The 16,522-nt window shown below is 44.3% G+C and overlaps 1 non-coding gene across 1 annotated transcript; it reads right to left on the minus strand.

Moving 5' to 3' along the window:
• Window positions 1–221: 221 nt before the first annotated feature.
• LOC124523269 (U6 spliceosomal RNA) lies at window positions 222–328 on the minus strand. The gene has a single exon (XR_006964970.1). It is a non-coding gene; the product is annotated as a U6 spliceosomal RNA (small nuclear RNA).
• Between the last annotated feature and the right edge of the window lie 16,194 nt (window positions 329–16,522).

Consider the following 16,522-nt stretch of genomic DNA (forward strand, 5'->3'; position numbering starts at 1 on the left):
TTGAAGGGATAAATGAATTGGAGTCTGTGAGCTAAGATGTAAGCAAATATAAATAAACAGAATTAGAGGTGGAAAGAATGGAAATCCCAGAGCCAACAAACTTCTTTTCCCTCGTGCTTTGGCATTTTCCCTTCAAGAAAGCCAGGAAAGAAGAGAAAGGTTCTACCATGGATTGGAGGCCTCCTGTGTAATGAGAACTATCCTAGCTGCTTTCAAACATGTAATTTTATTTAATCCTCCCCCTCAACTTGTGTGTCATGCTTGTGCAGGGCCCATGCTAATCTCTGTATCATTCCAACTTTAGTATATGTGCTGCCAAAGCAAGCACCACCTCAACTTGCAAGGAAAGAGTTACCTTCCATGTTTTACTGAAGATGCAAACCCAGATTTAAAGAGATTGAGAGACTTGGCCAAGGCCACACACTTAGAAAGTATAAAAACCAGGATTGAAACTAATGTTTATTTTCCTCCAGAGCCCTGCCCACTACACCTCTAGTGGAAACAGAATTATAGCCTGTTTTAACTGAAAGATGACCTCACCATCATCCCCATTTCACAAATGAAGAAACCAAGGCCAGAAAGGACAAGCAACTTGCCCAGTTCACACGGTCAACTTGTAAGAGGTTCTCAGCTGTAGCCCACACCTTCTGATTTCCAAATAGGAGCTCTCATTATTTGTATCCTTCGAGGTCCTACAAGAATGGCACACTCAAATGGGAGCATTAGTGGGGAGCTTAATGAAGGGACTGTTATGCAAGGGCACATTTAAGGGAAGCCAAATAAGGATGGTGAAGAAATCCAAGTGTAGGAGCTATAAAGGGGGCTATGAACACCCCTGTGCCTGAAGGGACAAGGCCAGGGCCCTTAACTCACTCTGAACTTTGGTAAAGAAAGGCACTGCCAGCCTGCAGGCTGGCAGGGAGCGAATCTAGGCCGTAGTACTCTGCTCTCCCTCTTTCTCTAGTCTACTTGTGTCCTAGTGGTGCCTCCCATAAGCTGTACTGGCATTCTACCAAATGCCAGAAGGTGAGGGGTTTCCAAGGCAGCTTCCAGGGCTCAGAGCAGGATAGGAAAGGAAGAAGATTGGACTGGGAGAGGCAAATTAAGACTTCTGAGTGCACTACTACACAGGGATGCTTCTCTGAACCTCAGTCCTTGGGAAGAGTCCTGCCTCCACAGGTCAAAGACAGCAAAAAAACAATAATAAGTCTCTCATGCCAGTCAATGTGGAGCCATGAAGGCATGGCACAGGGAAATAAAGTGCAGCTCACAGCACAGAGCTGAATTTCTCACTACCCACTGCATGAGTGTTATCCTAGTCTGGCCAACTTGTGTATGATAAAAGGGGGCAGACAGAAACTCTGTTCCAATCACCTCAGGATCAAAGGCATTGTGTTGGGACTTTTCTGCTTTGGTACAAAGATCACTACTGGAGTTCAAGCAGAGAGTTGCTGGTGTTTCAGATGAGTTTTTGTGGGTCTTTGAGAATTAAAAACAGAAGGGGGAGGAAGGGAATGCATGTGTGCAGGAGCATGTTTGCTATTTACGAGTTCTTAGAAATCAATGCCACTTTTCAAATAAAGACAATCCCTAAGTGAAGGCGGCTTGGCCATCCTGCTAAGGCACGTCCCTCCTATCTATGCCCTGAGCACAGGCATCCTTGCTTTGGTCCTAAATCTCTCCCCCAGGGCGGAGATGCCCCAGTAGGCTTCTCCAGCCCACCCTAGCCTTCCACCCCAGCCTTCCATCCCTGCCTGAAGTTTCAACTTCAGCTTCCACTGAGCCCCCATCGTCTCCCTGATTTGGTCATATTTCCTACTTAGTTTAAATCAACAGTCTGATTTTATCAACAATAATGCTTTATGGAGGTTTATTTCTTCAAACAGACTGTGCTCCTCTTTGCTATAAAGTTAATTTTATGTTCTTTGTTCACTTTCCTAATCTGCAAATTACATCCTCCTGTTCCCTGATTGCTTACTATTGGAAAAACAGGCCCTCTTTGCTTCCAGTTTGAATATTCTCTGCCTTATCTTGATGACCCTAATCTTTCTCCCCGGACCAGCCTCTCAAGGCAGCCATGAGTAACAGGCAGGGTGCAGCCTGTTCACCAGCACAGACCTTGTGTGGCTGAGTGGGCCAGGGCTGCATACCTCCCTCCTCTGCTGGCCTTTTTTTCTTCCCCAATCGTTTTTTTCTCAAAGTGTGGGAAGAGGGTCAGTTGCAGCAGGAAGGATTAGAAATTCTGGGAGCCACTCCATGCTCTCAGAAAGTCCTAGTGGGAAGACGGAGAACTTCCGACACTCAGAGAAACAAGGACAAACGCTTCGGAGGCTGACGCTCCGCTGATACCACATGAAAAATGACCTGACTCTTTTGTTGGAAGTGCCTGGAGGGGGAGGGGCTACAAAAGGAAGAGAGATCACTGGGAATGGTGAAGTGGAAAAACAGAATCAGTTCTTACATGATCAGGATTTTTAAAGAGGATGGGGAAGAAATTACCCTGCTATCAGAAACGTCAAAGAGAATTAAGCATGTTCCGCATAGAGGGAAGGAAGGAGGGAGAAACTGGCCAAAAATTAAAAAGACAGAGCTAGAAGGGACCTTAGCAACCCCCATGCTTTATGGAGGAGAACACCAGGTTCCCTCAACCAGACCCTGAGTTCCAATAATAGCAACAGAGTCACAGCATTGATGATAATAATGATAAGTGATATTTGTTTACTGTTATTTACCAAACCAATCCACCATCTTACTGTTGCTTACCATATGCCATGTTCATTTCCATCTCCAGGTCTCTATCTTCTCAAAACTCTAAAAGCTAGTATTTCTTGTGTGTTGTGCACTGGACGCTGTTTAAATGCTTTACATGTCTTATTGCATTTAATCTTCCAAAAACAATTCCAGGCGGTAAGTAGAGTTATCATCTCCATTCCACAAGTAGGGAAACTGAGACACACAGAGGTTGATAACCTGGTGATGGTCACAGGTAGGAAGAAAGAGCCAGGATTCAACCAGGTCTGTCTGTCTTATGAACCCACATTCAAAAAATATTTAGGGAATCACTATGTGACTCTTGAATTGGTATATTATTCACACAAACCTCATTCCTGCTTGAGTCTCAATGCTCTCGTTTTCTGGGGACATTGCTGTCTGTCTAAACCCCTCTAGGCTTCCCAATTTGGGGGCAGAGTCTTCTTTTGATACCCTAGGCCAGACCAGGCCAAAGGTGGAGTAACTCTATAAAGGGCCAGATAGTAAATATTTTAGGCTTTGCAGAACACATATGGTCTCTGTCACCATATTCTTTGTCTCTTTGTGTTCTTTGTTTTCATTTTTGTTTTTTACAATCTTTCAAAAACATAAAAAGTCATTCTTAGCTTGAGAGCTCCCTCTGACCTTGTCCTGTACCCACAAACCTTAGAGTCATGCTTTAAATGTTCATTTCCCACCACCTGTCCATCATAAATATCTTTAGGTTTGGGCTGCATCTCAAAATACCCCCTAAATTTTTTCCAGCTCCCCCCATCCCCAGTCCAGTTCCTTACTATCTCATGCATGCTCTGGTCACCAAAATGGTCTCACCTACTCCCCAAAGCAGCATACCTATCACTGTTAGATCTGTCCTCACAAGCAATCATTCCCTTGCTAAAATACCTTCAAATCTAAGCCCATGACTCTGCATTCAAGGGCTGATTCTCCAAACATACACACATACATACACACAGGGTTATCTGGTCTTTAACAATAATACAGACAGGAACAGTTAACATTTAGTGAGCATTAATACGAGCTAGCCACTCTGCCAGCAACATGCATCATCTCATTTAGGTCTCAACAGAACCCTGTGAGACAGGTGTGATTATAAGCTCAGTTTTACAGATGAGGCTCGGAGACATTAAAGAATATATGCTAGTTCACACAGTCAGATGGTAAAACTAGGAACCGAATTATGGCTGTCAGACTCCAGGGGCCCTTTCCTTAACATCCATCTTTCACTGCCTTTAACATGTCTCCCCCTCTGCCCTCCCACGGCCAGTCCCACCAAGAAACATCCTCAAAGGAACCCTTGATTCAGGAGACAGCAAGCAAGTCACCCACATGATACACATCTCAGCTCTTGCCCCCCAAAGGGAAGCAAGTGCCCTGGAAGAGAAGCCGGTGCCTCTGAACTTAGAGCACCATAAATCGAGCAGGAATGACCCTGGGTACAGACAGCAGGTTCCATCTGATGTCCCTAGTAGCAGTCTGCCTGCCAACAAGTGGGCAGCTCAGAGCAGCTGCATTTCAAAGCAGCAGACCAGGGCAAGCTACCAATGTGTGGACCAACCACTCCACAATTTGCCTAAAAGCCACACTGTGTTTCCTGGACTATGGCCACAGGCCAAAACACACACATTCCTGTTTTTATGACTATAAGGTAAGCATTCTTTTAATGGTTCCTTCCCTGTTCCCTCACTCTCACTTGTGTTGCTTTGCTTCTTCCACCTCCTCGCTGCTCTGCTCTCTGCCTCCCTTGCTTCACCCTCCTGCTTCAAAGCTTCCTCACCACTGTCTCACTCCTTGCTTTCCTGCAATGTCCCCATTGCAGTGGCTTTCCCTTCCTTTCAGGCCCTTGGTCAGGTTTTCTCTAATTACTACACTTCCTCTCCTTCTGTTTTCCTGTTTGCCTGGCAGAGCGTCCTTCCCCTGCCTGTGCAGATTCCCGGCTTTAGCACAGACTTGAAAGCTCCACTCCAGCTTTCTTGTCTTCCCCTTTCCCTGCTTGGTCCACTCTCTCTCCTCCACTGCAGCTCCTCTACATGGCCCTTCCCTTTCTTTCTGGACACCTGGTCCCTCGTGTCTCTCTTGCCCTTCCCCACCCTCTTCACCCTTCACCTCTGGTCTTTGTTCCCTTGTCTCCTGTCTTTCCTCAGCCCTCCCCTCCCTCCTCTTGGGTCCCCTCCTGGTTTCCATACTCCCCCCCCCCACTTATCTTTGTTTTCCTTCCTTCTGGCCGCTGATAGAGTGGGAGTAGTTGCAGGCTGCAGCCCTGATTTCACAGGCAGACCCGGATGGAGCCAGCTAACATTGCCCAGAGAAAGGGAGTCTCAGTCCCTACATGCAGTTCCCACCCCTTACACACAGATTGGAGCTGAACTTTAAGGGTTCAGTATAAAGAAAGTACCCGGAATTTGAGGGATACAGCTCAGCTAGCAGAATGGAGAAAGGACTATTTTTCCCCCAACTGATCTCCTTTAAATCAAGGTCAAATACCAGAGCCAGGACACGTCATTTTTAAGCTGCAGCCTTAGGGTAGAACCCCAGTGACCATCCCTACACACACACACACACACACACACACACACACACACACACACACTTCACTTCTTATTCACTTTTATTAGGAGCAAAAGACCCTGTGACTTTTCAGATGAAGTGTGTGAAACACCCATACAGCAAAATAAAAACTATAAAGGAAACCAGAACCACCACAAAAGGAGATGTTGCTGCCCCAGGGAAAGGACCCTATTCCATCCCTTCTACCTCTTCCCCATCAATTCTTTTCAACTTCAGTTGTTCCTGTTTCCTGGACTGAGTCCCCAGTGGAGCAGAGCTAGTGTCTTTCCTTAGAGGACAGCGCCATCTAGCAGGTGAAATGCCAAACCCTTAGCTAGGAGCTGAGAAGAAAATCACCTACCCCAGGCTTCCAGCTTCTCTTTCTAACTCTCAGCCAGTCAAACCCCAACGATCTGAAACAACAGTTTAACCTTTGGCTTTGTTGGAGCTTTTAGTCCATTTCCAAGCATGCCTATTTCTCCAGTACCTGATTTAGTTTCAGTTTGTGGCCTTCGTTCCTAGAAAAGGCAAGGAAGTTCTAGGTAAACCAACAGGCTCTGCCTGATGCTGGGGAACTGCAGGTGACTTCTCCAAAGCAAACAAATTGGAACGTCTTAAAGATATATCTGCAGAACTGCTCAGGCCACCTCTGGAATTCTGTGGCAACATTTGCTATTCTTTCCTTTTTTTCCAATTGTTTCTTCCTCCTGCCTTCCTCCCTTCCTTTCACATGTAGTCAGTGCCTGCTGTATACCTGGCACTATGCTAAGTTAATTAAGAGACAGTTCCTCCCTCAAGTGTCCCACAGTCCAATGGACTCAGATGTTAGACTCTCAGATTTGCAGGATGTCTGACTCGGGATAAGGACTTTGTATTTCTGGCTGTGCTAAGGGTCTATGGAATAGAGAAGAGAAGACAGGCTTAAGATACCCACCCCCTCCCCCCCCCCCACACACACACTTCTACCTCTATCAGAGCAGCTTTATTTTTATCTAGGTTTTACTTATTCGATGTCTGCCTAAATTTTATTTGAATAAAGAATTTTGATGCTTGTGAAGAAGTTTGAAAACATCTGCTTCAATCTAAATGTCTCCCTCTACAGATGAGGAGCATGAGGTCCCAAGAAATTCAAGGACTTACCCAAGCCCATAGAACAGGGGAATAGCTCTCAACATTCTCCTTTCCTAGCTCCATAACAGTAAAATCCAAAACTCAGCAGGTCTTCAAGGCCAGGCTTCTACAAAGCAAATGAGTACAAAAGTAAACTGGTCTGGTTATTTTGTATTTTTGTTTGTTTCTCGCCTGCCAGATTCCGTGTAGGCAAGGATGGTGTATGATTCTGCTAGGGCTACCACAACAAAATATCCTTCAGTGGATGACTTTAACAGCAGAGTTTCATTTTCTTATAGTTCTGAAGGGTAGAAGTCCAAGATCAAGGTGTCAGCTGGGTGACTTTCTTCTGAAGGCCATGAGGGAGGGATCTGTTCTAGGTGTCTCTCCTTGCTTGCAGATGACCATCTTCTTCTGTGTCTTCACATCGTCTTCCCTTGTACATTGTTCTGTCCAAGTTTTGTCTTCTTATAAGGACACCAATCATATTGAATTAGGGCCCGTCCTATTGACCTCATCTTAATTTAACTACCTCTGTAAAGGCCCTGTCTCCAAATACAGCCCCATTCTGCAGTACTAAGGGATTCAAATTTCAACATGAAATTTTGAGGAATACATAATTCAGCCCATAGCAGAGGCAAATGGTTTTTATTTTCCTTGCAAGCCTTGATCAACTGGTAGTGGCTGCCTGGATACCCCTTGCCAAAAAGGCTGAAAAGGACTCTAAAACCAAGTCTACACAGGTTCCACATTGCTAATGTAAGCTACAGGCATGGGAGTGGGGAATAGAAGTGTGAATGTCCACATGCATAAAGACACTGCCCCCTAGGAGCAAGGACGTGCCATATCTCAACATAGCCACACCACTGAAAGAGGGTCCATGGCAATCATGCACTCCTCTCAAGCCCTTCATTTTACAGGTGGGGCAAATGATCCAGGGAGGTTATGCCTTGCCTAAGTCACTCAACTCCTTTGTGACAACATTAGAGCTAGGTGCTGACTTCATATCTTTGATCTGGTGTCTTTTCCAAGACCTCATGTTACCCCTAGTGACATCCAATAAATATTCAAACCCCTATATTTCCCAAGGATTCCCCAAGTCCCCTATTCCCACAAACCTAAGAAGGCACCATGTAGAGAGAACTAAGCTAAAAATTAAAGGTCTCGGTTGGCATCTATGGCCAACTCCATGATTGCACAGACCACTAAGTATTAAAGGATTCTGAGGCTGTATCTAGGCCTTTCCAGAGAGAACACTGCCATCAGTTAGTGATGTCTGCCATTGCTGTGGGCACAGGACTGGGGAGTGGGAAGATGAATATTACATATATGCTAGATTAGATAATCTCTAAAGTCCCTTCCAGTCCAAAGACTCTATGATGAGAGCGTTGGGCAGATGCCATGGGTTTCTTCCTTGAACTTAACTAGAAAGTTGGGTTAAGAGATATGTCATGATGATCCTGATGCCCAGACACAATTATGTGACTTAATCCAAGGGCTTTCTGCACAGGCGCCTTCTTTGTCACTTCCTGACCCAGAAGCTCTAGCTACCCAACCATAGTTCCAGTCTCACCGAACTTATCACTGGTATTTCTCCCTGTAGAATCTCCTTTCTGGAGACCTAACTCCTAGTCCTGACGAAACACTGGAAACTTCCATTTACTTGATGCAGCAACAGACAAGGAATGTTTGCTGAAAAGTGATCCCTCAGCCACTGCAGGTGAGGGCGCATGCAAAGGTCAGCTGGCTGGCTCATGGGCCTTGGAAAAGGTCAACTACAAGAGAATAGATACTATTTTTCAAAGGCTTTCCAACATGCTACAACCTGATATGTGGCTGAGCCATGAGGCTGCTCAGGGAGAGGCACTTTGGAGGAGTTGAAGACATTTGCCTCTTCATACAGAGAAAAGGAGCCTTTTTCAGGCTCTTCTGTTCCATTCAGCTCACAACTCCCCTGCTCCCTCTTACTTATCCCTCTTGGCAGGCAAGCCTGGACAACTTCTGAAATAGGTATTTATCACCTGGAAGAAAAAGTTCTATGTGAATGGGTATGAGAACCTGAAACTGGCTAAGGGCTCAATGCTGAAGATAATAAGATCTAGATTTAAATCACAGTCCTGCTACTTTCTAGCTGTGTGACCTCAGAAAGTTACTTAATTTCTTTTATTCCCTAGACCTCAGTATCCCTGTCCAAAAAATGGGAATAATTATAGTTGTCATAGGGTTGCTGTAAGATTAAATGGGGCCATAGTTACTGGCACCATTATCAGTATAATTAATTCAATAGATATTTAGGGAATACCTACTCTGAACTGATTAGGATACATATATGCATAAAACATTGTTTTTTATTTTACAAAATTTGTAGTCAATCATAATTCAGTTCTAGTATAACATCAAGTGTCTCACAAGATATTTGTCCAAAATACAAGGCAAGAAGGATTAACTCAGCCTGGGGAGCTGGAAACTTCCGTTTACATAGTCAACAATATTTGAGCAGGATTTTGAGGAAGGAATAAGATTTTACTGCAAGCTCTCACCAAAGCATCAACATATGCCAGAGGAACAAAACCTCTTGTGGAAATTTTTGCATTTGGGCTGTTCCTAGAGATGGTCAAGTCCCTGGATTTATTCTCTTGGGTCCAGAAGGGAGCACCCCTGAAGTCAGGAGATCTGACCTGATCCTGGCTTGCTGTGTTATCTCAGTCAGGCCACCTTACTTCTCTATGCCTCCGTTTCTTCAACAGTCAAATGAGATTGATTTCCCACCAAGAGGTTCTACCAGGCTTGAAATTTTAAGTAAGAGGTGTATGAAAGATTTGGGGAATTAAAAGAGCTATCCAAGCAAATAATAATAAGTAACAAGTGTTTGCTAATCACTTACTACATGCCAGGCACTGTGTCAATCATCTTATCACAATCACCATTACCATCGCCACTTTACAGATTAGAAAACCTGTAGACAAGGGAAGTGACTTGTTCCAGGTGACAGAACTAATGTCGATGTGTAAGTGAGGGCAAGGGAGAGTGCTCCTCCTCTCCACCTCTTGACATGCTGTAACTATTTTCTAATTATCACGGGATCTGGCTAGACACCGTGAGAAATGGCAGCACCAAGTAATGCCATGTCCACAACTGGATTCAGAGTGCAAAACAGTGCCCTTCTGGAGTCTAGTGGCTTGCTAACCCCTAAAGAAGCACAGAGAATTCTGGGTCCCTCTGTCCTTTACCAGGGAGATCATAGCCATAGCACATCACTCTTCTTTGACCAGTGGGTGCCAAGAAGAGCTCAATAGCCAAATGCCAAGTTTTGTTGAAACACACCCTGGGTCACTGCCTGGACTGGCAGGAGTCGGCGGGGGGGGGGGGGGGGGGGAGGGGATTGCGGTGGGCAGGAAGCAGCAACCAGAGCACAGAATACATGTCTGATTCCTGTCGCTATGTCACTGGGATCATCACTTGGCCATAGGCCCCAGTCCCACAAGACACCCCACTGGAGGGCCCAAGGCTCCTGGAAAGAGCTCCCTTAATCCCTACAATGATGCTTGGCAGAACAGAGCTAAGGGAACCAAGACTACCAATGCCTCCATACCATAAGCAGGAAGGATCAGCTGTGAGAAGCTGACTGGGAGACTGGCTGGGGTTCCCAGAGCAGACCTACTGGAGAGAATGTGGAGGATGCATTGGGCTGCCCAGGCGCAGGGATAACTGAAGCTTCACAGATGAAAAGGTCAGCTTGGGGTGTCAAAGGAATGTTATCCACTGAGAAAACCAGGAGGTAAAAGCTCCCAAGGCAAAAATGGCACCCACGATGGTCCAGAACTGGGAGAGAACTCTGGTTACAATTCTTTTCTGCTCTTGAGGAAAAGAAGGAATGGGGAGATAGCTGCTGGTACATAAAATAAGAGTAGAGTAGGGTGCTGGCTGTCTACCTGCTACCCCCTCAGCATTCTAGCCAGTTGTCCAATTTTCTTTCTTTTTCCTCCTCTTTTTCCTCTTCTTCCTCATCTCTTACTACTACTTCTAGATAAAATTTATTGAGTACTACCTCTGAGGCAAGTTAATGTTAAGTGCTTTATATGCATCATCTTATTTAATCTGCATAACAACCCTCTGAGTATATATAAAGATTTCAGAGGAAGAAACTAAAGTTCAGAGAGGATTAAATAAATTGCCCAAGGTCACAGATCTGACACAGCATCCAAATCCAAAGTCATACTCTAAACTTTGCACAACCTTGTCTATGAAGCCTGTTTGTAGAGAGGGAGCCCATCAGACAACTGCCTACCAGAGACTGAGCTCCAGCTAAGTTATTTTTCTTTCTTACCAGCTGTGTTACAGTATAAATCCCTGAAGGGAACTTTCTTTAAAAGGGAGATGTTGTGAGAATACTCAACTGTTCTCACATAGGGATGTAATAAACTTTCTGCCTTTTGAGGGTTTGAGAAAGAAGCAGTCCCACCCCAGGGGAGGGGGTCAGTGAAAAGAAAGTGAGATCATTGTTCTAGGCTGATGAAAAGGTAGACTTTGAAGTCAGCCCCTAACCAATGATACTATTGACAACTCTGACATTGGAGCAAGTGAGGACAAGCTAAGAGAGCCTAAGTTCCCAGTGCAATCATGACCAGACTTGAGTTGAAGCCTCCCCCCAAGAATGGTGCAGAATTATGCTTTACCAGTCACACCATGGGCCAGTGAGAAACCACATCAGTAGAAGACTGACCGTACTCCAATTCCCTCCTCAGTAAGTATCCAACAAAGACTAACCACCCTTCGGGCTAAGTAAGCTAGCCCTGGGATTTGGGATAAGTTAAGGGGTGGTGGGAGACTCTGGGTTTCCTTTAATATGTCATGTGAGGATTTCAAGCAATTACATGGAAAAATAAGAAAACTGATTCTATTTACATACTGAGGTTGCTCCACAAGCAGTGATATTACAGAGTTCTTCTTTGGTGTTTCTCCTATTAGTCTTTCTATTCTGTTGGCAAGATATGACAAAGGAGTAATTGGAATAACTTGCTCAAGAGAGTCATAACTCACCAACACAAGGATGGTTTCTCTCCTCCAATCAAATCAGGGTCGTCATATATGGCTACTCAGGCTGTACACTGCTCAACTCCAAGGGGCACTATTCAAATAAAGTGTGATGTAAATGGTTTCTCCTGGAGTTATTCAATGAAGAGGCAATAAACTTCACTCTCCCATATTTTAAGGATCAAGTCAGATACATCCTTTTCCACTCAGCCTTCCCTCAAACAGCCCAGCTGACAGGAATCATTCCCTCTTTTGTATACAGTGTACTCCCACAGTATATTCTCTACAACAAGACACTTCCTGCCTTGTAGTTACTGCTTCATGTGAATAGCTTATCTTTCCCACCAGACTATGGTTCTTAACCCTTGGGAGTCCTGGGCCCCTTTGAAAATCCTATCAAAGATACAAATATTTCCCCAAGGGAAAAAAGAGTGCACAGACACATGTAATTTTGTATCCAATTTCAGGAAGTTCATGGATGCCCTAAAGTCCATCCACAGCAATTTAGTATGTGGCTTCCACTAGAGCAGAGACAGTATCTGTCTTATTTACAATGGTATCCCAAAAATTAACACAATGCTTGAGACATAGTAGCATAATAAATGCCTGTTGAATGAAGAAATGATTGAACCCTGGAAAGTCCTCGAGTGCAGGGTCAGTGTCAGAGCCATTTCTGTGGCCTCAGGAGAGTTTCCAAGACAGTGGACCCTCAACCACCCTGACATAACATTCAAAAGGCCAGCTGATAAATCAATGCTCAGTCCCCCTCAGGCTTGGGCACCTCAACCAGCCTTGGCCCTTCCAGGCCCAGACAGACAAGGAAATTTTGCCAAGCTCCAGAGTCTCCACCATGGAAAGGCAATGCCCCCACTTGGTGGGAGTTTTAGGTGCTGAATGGGAAATCTAAGCTGACACAATGACTTTTTGGCCACAAATTTACGTTTCCCTTCCTTTCTGTCTAAGGAGATAGCAAAGTTTGTTTAGTGAGGTGAATGAGAATGTTAATAAAAACAATAACAGTCCTTTATATAATTTGCAAATTAAACTGTCCTCCACATTTTCACACATGTGACCTCATCTAGACTTTGCACATCATCCAGTGAAATAGATATTGCCTTCATTTTACAGATCAGGAAGTCAAGGCTCAGAGAGGCCAAGTGACTTGCCCAAGTCACAGTGTTTGTCAAAGGCTAGAACTAGCTTCGAATTCTGTTTCTCTAGAATTCTTTTGCTGACCTCAGGCTGCTATCTGAGCAATTACTGAATCACATATTAAATGTCTTCCATATGCAGACGTCAGCATACACTGAGTTTAGTCTATCTGGGCCATGCCCCAGAGTTTTTCTGCATCAAGCTAGCAAAGTTAATCTGCTCAGCAACTATCACCTGCCACAGGCTTCCAGCTGCCAGAGGCTGGGCTAAATCTGGCCAGGGGCTGCCACTAGGATTCTCTTAAGTCAACAATCAGCAACACAGTGGACCAAAATGGCCCACCCCTCCTCTATTACCAACTGCTGGCCACACCAACTTCTCAACCACACCTCCTCTCTGCCAAGAGTAGGCTAAGCATGTCCTCATTCTTTGGCCACCAGACATGACAGAAGTTGAAGGACTGGAACCTCAGCTTCCACAAAGAACAGTACAAATGACTGAAGGAAAGAAAATGAGATTGGGAAATGAGTCAAAAGACCTCTCAGATCAGGGTCCCCTACTGGAAGGAAAAGAAATCTGTGAGAGGCACTCCACATGATCTTTAAGTACACAAAGGTACATGTCTCTGTGGATGATTTAGACTCTCTTTCTTCTGTCTGTATCAGAAGTAAAGAAAGGTAAGAGCTCCCACTGCAACAGGAAAATTTTAGGTTAAGTGTGAAGAAGGACTTCCCAAATGCAAGAGTGAATGAGGCCATGGAAAGCCCACCCCTAGAGAGCTCCAGAGTAGGATTTGCAACCCTTAGTATCAAATTGCTTAAGGGCAAATTACCTTGCATTAAGATAAAGGGGTATGTCAGCTGACCTTGATAGAGGCCTCCCTTCCAAATCTGAAATTATGTTGCCACTGCAAATCATAGTAATACCTTACAGCTGTATAGACTTTACAGTGTTCAAAGCCTTTTATGGAGATTGGATCATCTTTGACAATTCTGGAAAGTAGTCTGGGAAGAAATTACTATCTCCAGTTTATAATGAAGAATGAGATCTTGGGACCCTGACAGGGCAATGCTTCTTCCATCAAGCTGTGGAGAGCCATGCATTTTACCAGCTGGGATTTCAGCTCTCAGTAGCTCAATAGACAAGGTCTGAATCCTTATGCCAACCACTTGGATTTCTGAGAAAGCCCAGGGAAGCTCTACACAGACATTGAGGGCTGGGGGTTGGACAGCTGCACAGCCACAGCAGCCAAGAGTGAGAAATTACAGTGACACCCCTTATCTGGCCGGAGCTGCCTGAAGATAAGGTAGAAAATAGTGCACGTCACAGTTACTTCCTGGGTTTGTGTTCAGACAACCACTGCCCCATAGTCCCATTAAAAAAGACTCCAGCCATGAAATGCTCCTCTCTTCCTGTCTTTTTGTCTTCTCTCTGTTCTTTGCTCTCTCCCCAAGTCTCCTTCCTTATCTTACCGATAAGATAAGAGGCATGCTAGTCCTCACCTCTCACCTCTCACCTCTCACTGCAGGGCAGAGAAGCCACTCACATGATGACAGGTGCTGGGAAAAGTCCCTTGCCCCCAAAAATCTCCCTTTTGCAAGAGTTAATGTTCCCAAAATGAAGGGCAGCCTGACATATGTATATTGATTAGTTAAATCTCTAGCAACTTGGTGGGAATTATTTTATCACAATGTCTCCCTTTGTACCAGGAGTGGATCTAGTGATGTATCTAGTCTACAATGGTGATAGGCATAAAGATACATGGCTCCAGACCTCCTGGCACTCATGGTCTGATACACAGATTCCCTCAACTCTGATATAGGAGTGCATATCCTAATTCCTCTCAGTCTCCAGGCAGCTGGGCAGCAGATACAAGGGCAGCCTAGTCCCTCATACGAAGTTCTCATTTGTCATTTTCTATGTGTGCTGCATCATGAGAAAGGCTGAGCGCTGATCTGGTGGACCTACAGCAGTCAAATCCAAGGCTCCTAGAGAGAGGAAGGGAAGGCACTGAAAGGGAAACACAACCCCAGACCAGAGAATTGGAGAGCCTAAAGATAACTGTTGCTTCACAATAGGTCTGGGATTTACTCAACTCCCCACTGCCACCCTCAATCCATTCACACACACACCACAACCCAACTGAAGAATTCCTATGGACTGTCTTTTAACAGAGGCTGACCTTGAGATCAGGGCTCTTGAGAGCCTCTGATCTCCCACTTGCTTCAATTTCCAAGCCAGCTATTTCACTCTTGTTTTGGCTCTCCCAAGATCTGAGGGGTAAAGGGTCCCAAGACCACACAGCATGTAAAAATAAAGTGAATGAAAAGTTAGATCAGGCACCAATGTACCTGAATTTGAATCCTGGCCCATCACCTACTACTAATCCTGCAACCATACGCTTATTACTTAACTTGTCTACCTTCCCTTATCTGTACAATGGGTATTTTAATAGTACTTACATTGTTGTAGTCTACTGAAGACTAAATGAAATAGTACAAGAAGATGCTTATTGGAATATGATAAGCATTCAACAATATTAGTAGCCAGGTCTGGAGGCTTTCCCTTTGGATTTGCAGTACAGTTTTTGTTTTGTTTTGTTTTGCTTTGTGTTTTTACCAAATTTCCCTTTGTGTCATGGAGAGGAGCCTGAGATACTTATGACTCAGTTCCTGATGCAGGGGAAAGAACAACCCTTTGAAATGTCACCAGAAGTGTACTTTGTCCTTGCTGCAGAATTTTGTACCTCTCCACATCTTCTGTATTTCCTAGTAGAACAAAGCAGACCCAAAATCTGAGGTCTCCCCACCATCTCTCAAGACCAGCCTCTTGAATCAAATTACAGAAGGATCATCTTTTCAAATGCAACTTTGATATCAGACTAGCCAAGAAGATACAGTGCTCTGGTCTTAGTGACACAATTCTTATCTCACTAGTGATTCTTGCAAAGAAAGATATGAAAGTCTCATTCTTCCACAGAAGAGCTTGAGTAGAATTGAAGATTGTGCAGTTCGGGGGAGACTTGCTATATAATATCTGAAATCACTAGACATTTGAAAGCAGAAATGTCTTTCTCCTTTGAGTATTGCATCCTAACTGCCATCCAGAGATGATTTATATGTGCTCATCCTTATTACAGACTACACATAATAAAGGCATGATAGAAATCATATCTGCATAGATTCAGGCAGCTCTGGGAGAGAGGTTGCCAGTTTTGTTTGACAAGACACTCAATCAAGCAAAAAGGTTTAAAATATTCCAGGAGGATCTCACTGCCTGCTCAAGACTGTATATTTTTATCCAGATAACAGAAATCCTAATTGAACACAACATTAGTACTCATTTTTCCTAACTCTTTCTTGAAATAAGAAGCACCAAAGGAAAATTATGGAAATGCTCTGCTTTTGCAGGCTGGGGTTATGAAAGAGGAGAGTTCACCATTTGGCTGTTCTCATAAACTCAGGCATGGTCACTTCTTTGAGGGCTTCTAAGCAGAAAGTGAGGTCTGTGGACACCGTTTTCAGCAAGAAACACACACAGAGCTGACTTTTTCCCTACATTTTTGACTCACTGCATAAAAACCTGCCTTCGGGATTTCTTCATATGTTTAAATCCCTTTAAAAGTCTTCCCTGCCCTTAGATTTATAGGAGGGTCTAAACCAGGGGAGGCAAATGAGACACTTACCCAGGTGCAAAATTTAAGAGGACACCAAAAACTCAGGAACCAAAATGAGTAGTTTAATGCATTTTTTAAAAAAAATTAGAAATGAAGGCCAAAAAAAAAAAAATCCACAGTGAACAAAATACCAGAATTTTAAATAAAAACAGAAACCCAGTCTATAGTTGTACAATGTCGTCTCACTCACTTCAGCCCTGGACCCACAAAGATTCATTTACAAAAACAGGCCAG

This window comes from Lynx rufus, unplaced genomic scaffold (assembly GCF_022079265.1).
Source record: "Lynx rufus isolate CCGP_SWC_20201006 ecotype Redwood Valley unplaced genomic scaffold, mLynRuf1.p SCAF_1, whole genome shotgun sequence".
In the NCBI taxonomy this organism is placed as follows: Eukaryota; Metazoa; Chordata; class Mammalia; order Carnivora; family Felidae; genus Lynx; species Lynx rufus.